Source organism: Protopterus annectens, chromosome 8.part1, assembly GCF_019279795.1.
Source record: "Protopterus annectens isolate FY-2018-M chromosome 8.part1, PAN1.0, whole genome shotgun sequence".
Classification (NCBI taxonomy): Eukaryota; Metazoa; Chordata; order Ceratodontiformes; family Protopteridae; genus Protopterus; species Protopterus annectens.
In genome coordinates, this window is record NC_056742.1 from 429,808,960 (window position 1) to 429,820,083 (window position 11,124).

The following is an 11,124-nucleotide window of genomic DNA, read 5'->3' on the forward strand; positions in this document are numbered from 1 at the left end:
TGGCCAGCCTGTGGACACCCTCAGAACAGCATCCACAAACACTAGCTGCCATCGTGGAGGTGGGTGTCTCCCAACCAACGAGCCTAGAGTTGCCTGGTAAGTCACTACTGCACATATAACTATTATATCCCATTTAGTTGCATGTGTCACTGTACAATATGTAATGTAACATCATATGCAAGGTATGTTTACACACATGCCGCATACTATAATATGCTACCCTGTGTATGCACACATGTGCATACTATATTCTATTGTACAGGTGAATGTGTTAACATGCACAGTGCACCCTGTAGCTGTCATACAGTCATGGATGATGATCAAACTGCTGTGTCACCCCTATACAGGTACCTCTGGCGTGCTGCACAGACAGCAGTTCATTGCAGGTGAGACAGTTATCAGTATCAGGCATGTTAATGCATAGATCTATTCGCCATGTGGCCAGTTAACACATGTACACATAATGTATGGTCCAGTCACCATATACAGGTCGCATCTGTCATCAATCACACTGGCTATCTATTTGCAATATATACAAAGTAAACAAAACACCAACATGAAACCACAGTGTCTGTCATTGCTAGATGTGTGCATACAACGGTGGAGGTGTTGTTCAATGTAAGAATATGTACTATACATTGGAACAACACATGTGTGGTACGCAAACAGTACCACACAGTGAGCTGGGATATGGGCAGCCCATAGGATTCACCATTGTGGAATATGCCCCTGCAATGGGTACACACATTGTGATGTGCCATCTGACATGTCCCAGACATGTAGTGTTCCAGCTGCAACATTGTCTCACTATCCCATAAAACATACCTCACATACCAAACATACAACCCTTTGTCTGCATAACCCTGTGGACAGTGACGTATCTGACATCTATGGGTGTATGTCATATGGGACAACACAGACATGTGAGATAGACGGCCATCACAAACATTTGGCCAACACATGTTCACACATGGCCAAGGAGGATGGCCAGAGACATGTAGCAACACACAGTAGATGTGATGTGTATAAACCCTGTTGCACATTGTCCACACATGGTCCAACTATAGCCTTTGTTGAATGGTTATATAGTTGATGTGAAACACTGGACATCCTAAAAGCCTGTGCACAGCTTGTGGAGGTGTCATTTAATTCGACCATATAAGATGTGTCACAACATGACAGTAGTCACCTGTACAGCTTCCACAGACATAGACACCTCATCAGGCCACAGATACCGTACATTTCCCTTGCTGCTGTTGGACATCACTGTCAGACGTGCACCTCGTGTGTGTGGTACATAAATGTCATGTGGGACATGGTGTATTGACAAGTCTGCCATGTGTGTACATGGTTGCCAGGCAGCTAAGACATTTTGGTAGTTGTGCAGGGGTGTCAGCCGTAGGTCTTCCGGTGACCTGTCACATGACAAAGCATGGTTTAGTGTGTATACACCTAAGCGACATGGGTCACAATCCACAGTATTTATGTAATGTGTATGCACGCAGTCATGGCTATGCACTGTATGTATTCCACACTATATAAAAATATAGATGCCTCATGATGTCATGCAATGGCACAGTGTCTGTACTTCACACTGTATAGCAATGTAGATGCCTCATACTACCCTTCAATGCTCATGCACATCTGCTAAATGTGTATTCTATCTGTAGGGCATACAGACAACACTGCAATGTGATACCCATTACACCGCTGTACATGTGTCAGGACACCATTGTGTCAGACATGTATGCATGTCAATGCACACGTCAGCAGATTACATGTCATACTACATGTTAATGTCAAGGTCACATCAGCCATGTGTACTGTTAACCTGTGCTGGTCCACATGGTGTATCACAGGGATGCATGCTTACTACCATGATTGTGTGAACTGCATGGCTTCTAATATGACACCTGATTGCTGTTGTGTGCAACTCAGGGATGTATGCTAACTACCACTATTAATGTCTGAGCTGCATGCCGTCTGTGTATCACATGCATGCTGCATGCCTTCTGTCAAATCACATGCATGGTCTGTCTCTGTCTGTGTGTCTGTCAGTGTGTCAGTCTCTGTCTGTGTGTCTGTCTCTGTCTGCCTCTGTCTGTGTGTCTGTCTCTGTCTGTGTGTCTCTGTCTGTGTGTGTGTCTGTGTGTCTGTGTCTCTGTCTCTGTGTGTGTCTGTGTGTGTCTGTGTTTCTGTCTCTGTGTCTGTGTCTCTGTCTCTGTGTGTGTATGTGTCTGTGTCTCTGACTCTGTCTGTGTCTCTGTCTGTGTCTGTGTCTCTGTCTGTGTCTCTGTCTGTCTGTGTGTGTCTGTGCCTGTGTCTGTGTCTGTGTGTGTCTGTGCCTCCATCTCTGTCTGTGTGTGTCTGTGTCTCCATCTCTGTCTGTGTGTATCTGTGTCTCTGGCTGTGTGTGTCTGTGTCTCTGTCTCTGTCTGTGTGTGTCTGTGTCTCTATTGTAATGTAGAGTCTTTCTTTGCATTCATAGGTGATGTATGTGCGTTACCCTCCTGCGGTCCGTCTGATGTTAGTGTCCCCACAGACTCTAGCAGTGATGAACATATGCTTGAGGTACAGGCAGGGTTGTCAGGGGCTGATTTGGTTGCCATCCCAGCTGTATCCCCCTCTTCCCCGCACACAGTTCTCATGCCAACGCATACCCCATCACCAGTGGCCATAGAGGAAGGACAGTCAGCGTGTGTTAGCTTGGAACAGGAACATGTGGTGGCTACAGGTGTGTCTTGTCAGTGTAATGACTGCAGATGTGCCACACAGGCATGTGGCCAGTGCCGCTCGTAGCAGGACCTCTGGCAGACATGCACCTGCAGGACAGAGTGCAGCAGCTGGTGTCACCAGATACATGTTTCAGACTGTAATGATGGCACATGCACGTGCTGAATGGCAGAACAGAGAAGGGCAGAGGCTTCAGAGGGCTGCTATCTGTTCTTTAAATGACAACATCCGGGCATTGGCAAATGCCCAACAGCAGATTGCTGACATTCTGGACAGGTGATTGGGTGACATGTTTGGAATCCTTGACCGTGGCATGGTATTCCGTGAGCATGAGCTGTCTGTGCTGGAACATCTAGTAGGAGTGAGGCGTAGGCCACGTGGACGTAGGCCAGCTACACCACCTGGTACAGGTCAATGTGAACGAGCTACCTCACATGCCTGCTCCCATAGTGCCGGTAGCAGTAGCAGTGCAACTGGTGCTGTCCACACCAGGACACAGCAGGCCACATGGACATGGCCCTGGACGTTCCCAGTAGTGAACCTACACTGAAGAAGGCATTGGTTGCCGAAACCAGTCTGTCTTACTAATAAAGGGCTGTTTACAGCCAGTTATATGTATTTGACTTATCATTTTTATTTTTATTTGGTGACTTCTGGATCCCACACTGCTGGCCTTGTGTTGTACATTTGAATGGTTTTGGCCATGCATCTACCTACCTGCATAGCATCATGTTTGGTTGTCCAGTGGACGTGTCATTGGACAGTAGCCAATCTGTAACTCTGCCTGGTAGTGCCCGTGCAACCCCTGGCAGGCACAGGTCACGTGGCTGTGGCTGGACACAGTGAGCTGTACATCCTGGTCTGTACAATCTGGAGCTGTCAATAATACCCCTGTGTAGGCCGGACACATGGCAGAACTGTGTGCACACATACACGCACACAGCAGAAACATCTGTAGGGAACCGCAACACCCACATGCATAACAACCACACATGTCCAATCAGATCACCGTCCCTAACCCACACACATGATGTCATCCAATGGTGCAGCCTATGCCCCTGGCAAACATAATCACCCTGTGCATATAATGATACCTTTGCCGCATCCCTGTCATCCACACCCTTGGTGCAGGGACATGCTCATATGGTCTGATGCACAGGGTGAACAGAATAGTGAGATAAGTGTATATTACATTTGTTGTGTACTGTTGACACGCACCAGACATGCCATGTAGTACAGGTTTAGAATGCATTGTTATATATTCACAGTATGTGTCTTGGTAACAACAGTAACAACATGTTGGTAATTATGCCCTGCTTCCCTCCTTAAGGTCTAATTGCATGTGCCATTATGTTACAGTGTTTGCAGTTAGAATGCATTGTTGTATGTTCACAGTATGTGTCTTGGTAACAACAGTAACAGCATGTTGGTAATGATGCCCTGCTTCCCTCCTTAAGGTCTAATTGCATGTGCCATTAAGTACCAGTGTTTGCAGTTTCCCATGTGTAAATTTGGAGTACTCACAGGAATGTATGGCAATACCAGCATGCTATACATAGCCTCAACCTCACTGTTAGAAAGGCTATCATTCTACAGATGTCCACACATCTACTGATCCAGAAGCATGTGAGCTGTGTAATAGGCTACAGTGGCTAGAGACGTGACATCCATACAGGGTCACATCACAGGTACAGTGACATGGTGCAGGGGGGGTTTACACAGCGATCTGGCTGATGTCAAGGGTAGAGGCCAGTTGATAGCATGAGGCCTCACTGTGTAGCAGTAATACACTGTCACATTACAGGATAAGAAAACGCACAGACATACACAGACACACACAGTAACATGCCCACACTCACGGGGTCAATGAACTATAACGCACACTTGATAGTGTTGAGGTGAGGACACCTGCCTATGTGGTAATCACCTTCACAGTACTGTGCACCCACATGATGCGACACAGAGACTGAACATGTACAGGTAGGCAGTAAGGCTGAGACCAACAACATCAACAGGGTAGTAGATTGCATCACCATGAGGGGTTAGGGATCTTGTCTGTTCTGTATGGTAACATACACCCTCACTCCATGCACCAGACAGCCATATGTACATACAAACACACGCACACACTGTGGACTCCACAAATGTCATTCACATACAGATAGCTGACATGTGTGTGATACACACACCACCCCTTCCTATATCTTGCTTTTTACACTGCAGTATGTACAGATCTCTACAACAGTGTACAGGGGTGGGTAACAATTGGGATGTATTCCCCACCATACGTGGCATATATGGTCACACAAGCAAACACACATGGCAGTACTGTGAATCATACACCTGCTATATGATGATACGTCTGACAGACATGCAGCAGTATTGGCCACATTATGTGTACCAACGCTACCTTTGGCACTTGTGCTGCTATATGCACACGGGAGGACGTAAGTGTTACAGGTGTCAGATGATTTACAGTCAGTAACACCCTGACTGCTGTGTAGGTTGTATGTCTTCACCTTCAAGTAACAGTAACGTAGCATACTGTTTGCACATGTTATGGTAGGACGGCTTGTGACACACCTGTGAGCTGTCTTTAGCAAACATCCATCTGCAAAGGTGGACCACCACTTTATGTACACACATCCATCCATACCTGATGTACATCCTACCGTACTGTCAGTATTTCACCATATACAGGTGTCAATGATGGGCCTGCATTGTAACTGCATGTTGTAGTTAGATGCAGATGAACTGCTACTGCACATGCATGGTAGCTGAATGCACACCACTACATGTACATGTGTGTTGGTCCTACATTCCTGTCATGTAGCTATGTTTGTATGCATTGCAATTGGTGGACATGTGTGATGACATACATGACACATGAACTGTTGTATGATATGATAGTTGTCATGGGTAACTAGTACAGAGGGAATGCTACCTCAGTCAACATTGCTACCTTATGTACTGTTAGCATTAAACAGCCATGGACCTACCTTCCATGTGCATGTGTGTGATTGCTGTAGCCACTTGTCTTCACGGAGGACAGCAAAAGCTATGCTATGTACATATGTGTTGTGTGTGTGGGCCATGTACATATCCACGGCAATTACATGTATGTCATATCCAAACATGAGTGTTTTGTGATGTACAGCAACAGCTATCTGTTACAGCTGTATAAGACCCAGGGCCCCTGTTATTTGTAAAGCCGACCTTGCTATGAACAGTGGTATCATTGCATAACACATGATGGAACCCTGTCAGTACATGTGTAGTCTGCACAGTTGCTGTAGACCTATGTACAGTCCACTGGTCATGAGTAATATGGTCATGAGTAACATGGTGTTGTACTAATGTATGGATGTGCTTTGCTGGTCCAAGGACATGGTGATGTCTGAGGGCTACATAGCAGAATGTGGCATTTACCACTGTGATCTGCACCTGAGACATCTGTGATGGCTCTTGAGTGTGTACTAGTCAGTACATGTGAGTGGCCTTCATGTACGTGGGGACACTAACACCTGGAGCGGTCCGTCATGGTCTTATGGCCCACATGTCTGTATCTGAGGTATACGGTGGTAGTGCTATTGTGCACAACTGTGCCATATGCCAGGTGTTCCTCACTGCAGAGATGTCCGTATTCCCCATTGTTGGATCTGGATTGTCAGCTGTGATTATGAACGCTACACATCTAGCACTGACGACCGGTGTCAGATATATGTAGTGCAGCGTTCACTATCAACACACTGTGCCCTTCCGTGTTTAGAATCCGTGTGCATACAAGACAGCCCTTCGCTACTACTGTGTGAGCATGCCCAGTATGCCATTCTGTAGATGGACACATAGTACATTCCAAACATACGTGTGCTACTAAGTGTGTCAGCATGCCCAGTGACATCTTGTGTCGGTTATGTGCCTCTGTGTATGGGCATGAACATTGAAATCCTGTATAGCGATAGTGGTCATCCAGGCAACAGATGTCCATACCTCACGTCAGGATGGATTCCTACATTGAACACACTGGTTGACTGTCTTGAAAGGTGTACTGTTTGTGGCGCGTCTCGTATCTATGTAGTGTTGTAATAGTGCTCCGTAGATAGGCAGTTGTCCTGCTCACACCACTGCTGTGTGTTTGTCTCCATCTGCCTTGGGACAGTAATATGCTTTTAGACTGCTCACACTCCATACAATCCCTATCGGCGTTTGTTCCATTCTTGATGATGTCATCCACCTAGATGTATGCCTGTGAGAGTACTGCGTTCCAGTAATCTCTGTAGCGTGTTCTGTAACTGTGTAATGCTTTAGTGTGATAAGATAATTAGGTGTATGTGCGAATCCCAGCCCTGCCAAGTGTGTGTTTGTTTCCAGCTGCCTGGGGACAGCGTACTGCTTTTAGACTGCTCACTCTCCATACATTCCCTATCGGTGTCTTTGCCTTTGCTGATGATGTCATCCATCTAGAAGTATGCCTCTGGGAGTACTGTGTTCCAGTAATCTCGGTAGAGCGTTCTGTAAATGCGTAATGCTGTAGCGTGTAAGGTAGTTAGGTGAATGTTCAAATACCAGCCCTGCCAAGCGTGTGTGTGTGTGTGTTTCCAGCTGCCTGGGGACCGAGTAATACTTTTAGACTGCTCACTCTCCATACATTCCCTAGCGTCGTCTTTGCCTTTGCTGATGATGTCATCCACCTAGAAGTATGCCTCTGGGAGTGCTGTGTTCCAGTAATATCAATAGCATGTTCTGTAACTGCGTAATGCTGTTGTGTGATAAGGTAGTTAGGTGTAAGTCTGAATCCCAGCCCTGCCAAGTATGTGTTTCCAGCTGTCTGGGGACAGAGTAATGCTTTTAGACTGCTCACACTCCATACATTCCCTATCGGCATCTTTGCCTTTGCTGATGATGTCCTCCACCTGGAAGTATGCCTCTGGGAGTACTGTATTCCAGTAATCTCGGTAGCGCTTTCTGTAACTGCATAATGCTGTAGCATGATAAAGTAGTTAGGTGTATGTTTGAATCCCAGCCCTGCCAAGTGTGTGTGTGTTTCCACTGCCTGGGGACAGCGTACTGCTTTTAGACTGCTCACTCTCCATACATTCCCTAGCAGCATCTTTGCCTTTGCTGATGATGTCATCCACCTAGAAGTATGCCTCTGGGAGTGCTGTGTTCCAGTAATCTCAATAGCGTGTTTTGTAACTGCATAATGCTGTAGTGTGATAAGGTAGGTAGGTGCATGTTCGAATCCCAGTCCTGCCAAGTGTGTGTGTTTCCAGCAGCCTGGGGACAGAGTAATGCTTTTAGACTGCTCACTCTCCATACATTTCCTATCGGAGTCTTTGCCTTTGCTGATGATGTCACCTACCTAGAAGTATGCCTCTGTGAGTGCTGTACTCCAGTAATCTCAGTAGCGTGTTCTGTAGCTGCATAATGCTGTAGTGTGATAAGGTAGTTAAATCTATGTTCGAATCCCAGCCTGGCCAAGTGTGTGTGTATTTCCAGCTGCCTGAGGACAGAGTAATGCTTTTAGACTGCTCACTCTCCATACATTCTCTATCAGCATCTTTACCTTTGCTGATGATCTCACCCACCTAGTAGTATGCCTCTGGGAGTACTGTGTTCCTGTAATCTCGGTAGCATGTTCTGTAACTGTAATGCTGTAGTATGATAGCAAAGACAAGTAGGTGTTCGATTCCAAGTCATGACAGCTGTGTCTGTTTGGCAGATCTTTCCTCTGTGTTGGTATCTGTGAGTGACTAGCTCCAATGGGTGTTTTGTTGCATTCCTATATAGTGTCCACAAATGTCATAATCGGCCAAGAGACTGGGCTGTCAACACATACACATACATTCGCCAATAGGTCTGGTGGGTAAATGTCAGCAGCCCTACTCTTATCCTCACTACCATCTGACCCATGTGATGCAATGTAACACACTTGCCTTGATAGTAACACCACTACATAATGCAGGTTGCACATGTGGTTTCCTTTTCATTCTTGTCTAATGCTTTGGTGTCATGTGTTCCGCTGTTGTGATGTAAATTCAATATCTACGTCTGTGCGTGTATATGTGTGTGTGTGTGTGTGTGTGTGTGTGTGTGTGTGTGTGTGTGTGTGTGTGTGTGTGTGTGTATATATATATATATATATATATATATATATATATATATATGTATACATTAGCACTATTGAGTGTCTGTGCTGGATGATCTGCATGTGATCACTTTGGATGTATGTATGTCTGCCATGGCGTAGTGGTAAAGTCCTTCGTCTGTAGTGTACAGGGCCCTGGGTTCTAGTCGTGTAGAGACAGATTATTTTGTCGATGGGAAAAACAAGGGACATCGAATATGGTGATAGTAAGTCACCTTTAGCCAGTTGTGTGCGGATCTGAGTGACAGTAAGCCATGGTTATTAATTTGGAGGATCAGTATGGGTCTTATGACTATGCATGAGAAGGCAATACTATGCAAATGAGGTTGACAATAGTGAATCCCGTTTATCCCCAGGGTGTGATGCAGATCCTAAGAATGTATGTGTGTAGATAGCCAGGTGCAGGACTGGAATATAGGTGAAGGCATGGGAGGGGTTTTAGGCATACTGTACGTACATTGGAGCCCTGTGCCTTGGGATTGCTCCTGTCTTAGCACGCCTAAGCTAGGGGTGTGTCTATACCTGCCTGGTGAAATTGGGAGGAACAACAGCAGTAGTGGAGTAGTCAAGGTGAACAGGCTGAACAGACAGGTGATAATTAGCACAATCAGCAGATTACATGGCCAGCCCACCCATGAACACTACGGTAAAGTGACCAGGTACCATACACACAGGTTTCTCACACACTCTACATCACCGGTGTATACATGCGGGGACATGTCTCGACACAATCCAATCAAATGAGAAGAGCTTCAGCAGGCAACATGGACCAACAATTGCAAGAGGCTCAGGGTGGTGAGGATGTGAATGCTGCCGAACAACCCTTAGTGAGGTGACAGAACACTTTACAGACCCAGGATAACCTACCAGGGGCTACATGGGCTGGAGATAATGGAGCATTATGGGGTGGACAGACACCTCCTACAGCAGCTTGATGTACTTGCTGGCCACACCTGACACATCGAACAGGCAGAGGGAAACCCATCCCAGTGGATACCAAGGTATGTGTTGGCCTAGGTATACTAGCCACAGGTACCTCCCAATGCACAACTGGGGATATCTTGGGGATCTCACAGGCATCTGCATCCAGAGTATTGCACCAGTTCACAGACGCCATGTCACCACATGCCATTGAACACGTACATGTCCTCAACACACGTGCTTTGTTGGCCAGCAATATGCGTCTCTCCCACCAAATGGCTGACTACCCTGGGGTACTGGGTGCTATAGCCTGCACGCACGTACAAATCATAGCACCACCCGGTGAGTGGAGTAGGGCCTACAGTCACTGCAGGGGCATAACCTCCAACAGCTAGGCCGTATGCGATGGACAGGGCATTAAACTGAATGCGTGTGCTGTCTGCCCTGGAAGCTATGACAATTCCGATATGTGGAATCTGACACAGCTGTACCACACCTTTGGCAATATGGACATCCCCTACTGTCACATAGTAGGAAATGCTGGGTAACCACTGGAGTCATGGCTGATGATACCCCTCAGTAATGCACACACACCTAAACAACTACACCATTCTGAGGGACATGCACAGGCAAAACATATCATTGAGCATGTGTTTGGGATGCTGAGGTCACAGTTCTGGTGTCTGGACACATCCGCTGGAGCCTTGCAGTATTCACCAGCTACATGCACACAAATTGTTGTGGTATGTGCTATGCTACACAATCTGATCCTGCGGTAACAGTTGCAGCAGGAACAGCATGGGGCACGGCCACACAGCCCCCCACCAATGCCAAGGCCTGTACAGACACAGTGTGACTTGGTGGAGGAACTACCTGAGCTGGACCCAGTCAGCGAAAGGAGGCATGCACAGTATGACCTGCCCTTGGCAAGGAGGCAACACATGGCATATGCAATGACACAGTAGGTACCCAGGGAATTTCACCCTCTCTGACTCGCACAGACAGTACAAGGGATGCCAAACATGACACTACCTGTGCTCAGCCATGTACAGGAAGTGCACTGTGTGCATCCAACATAGGCAACCCTCCAGCACCATCCTCAACTCTGGAACACCCCCAAGGTAAGTCAATCAACCTACCAATTGACAGTTGTATTAGAATGTGTATTAACCTGTAGCTATGGTATGGATGTGAGCATACAAGGGAATTTGGTGGCCGACAGTTAGGGCAGCAGACAGTGCACGTCCATAATGGCACCATGACATCTGTAGCACAAACCGGGGTCACAATAATAGCCAGTAGTACATAGGGTGTCCTAACCC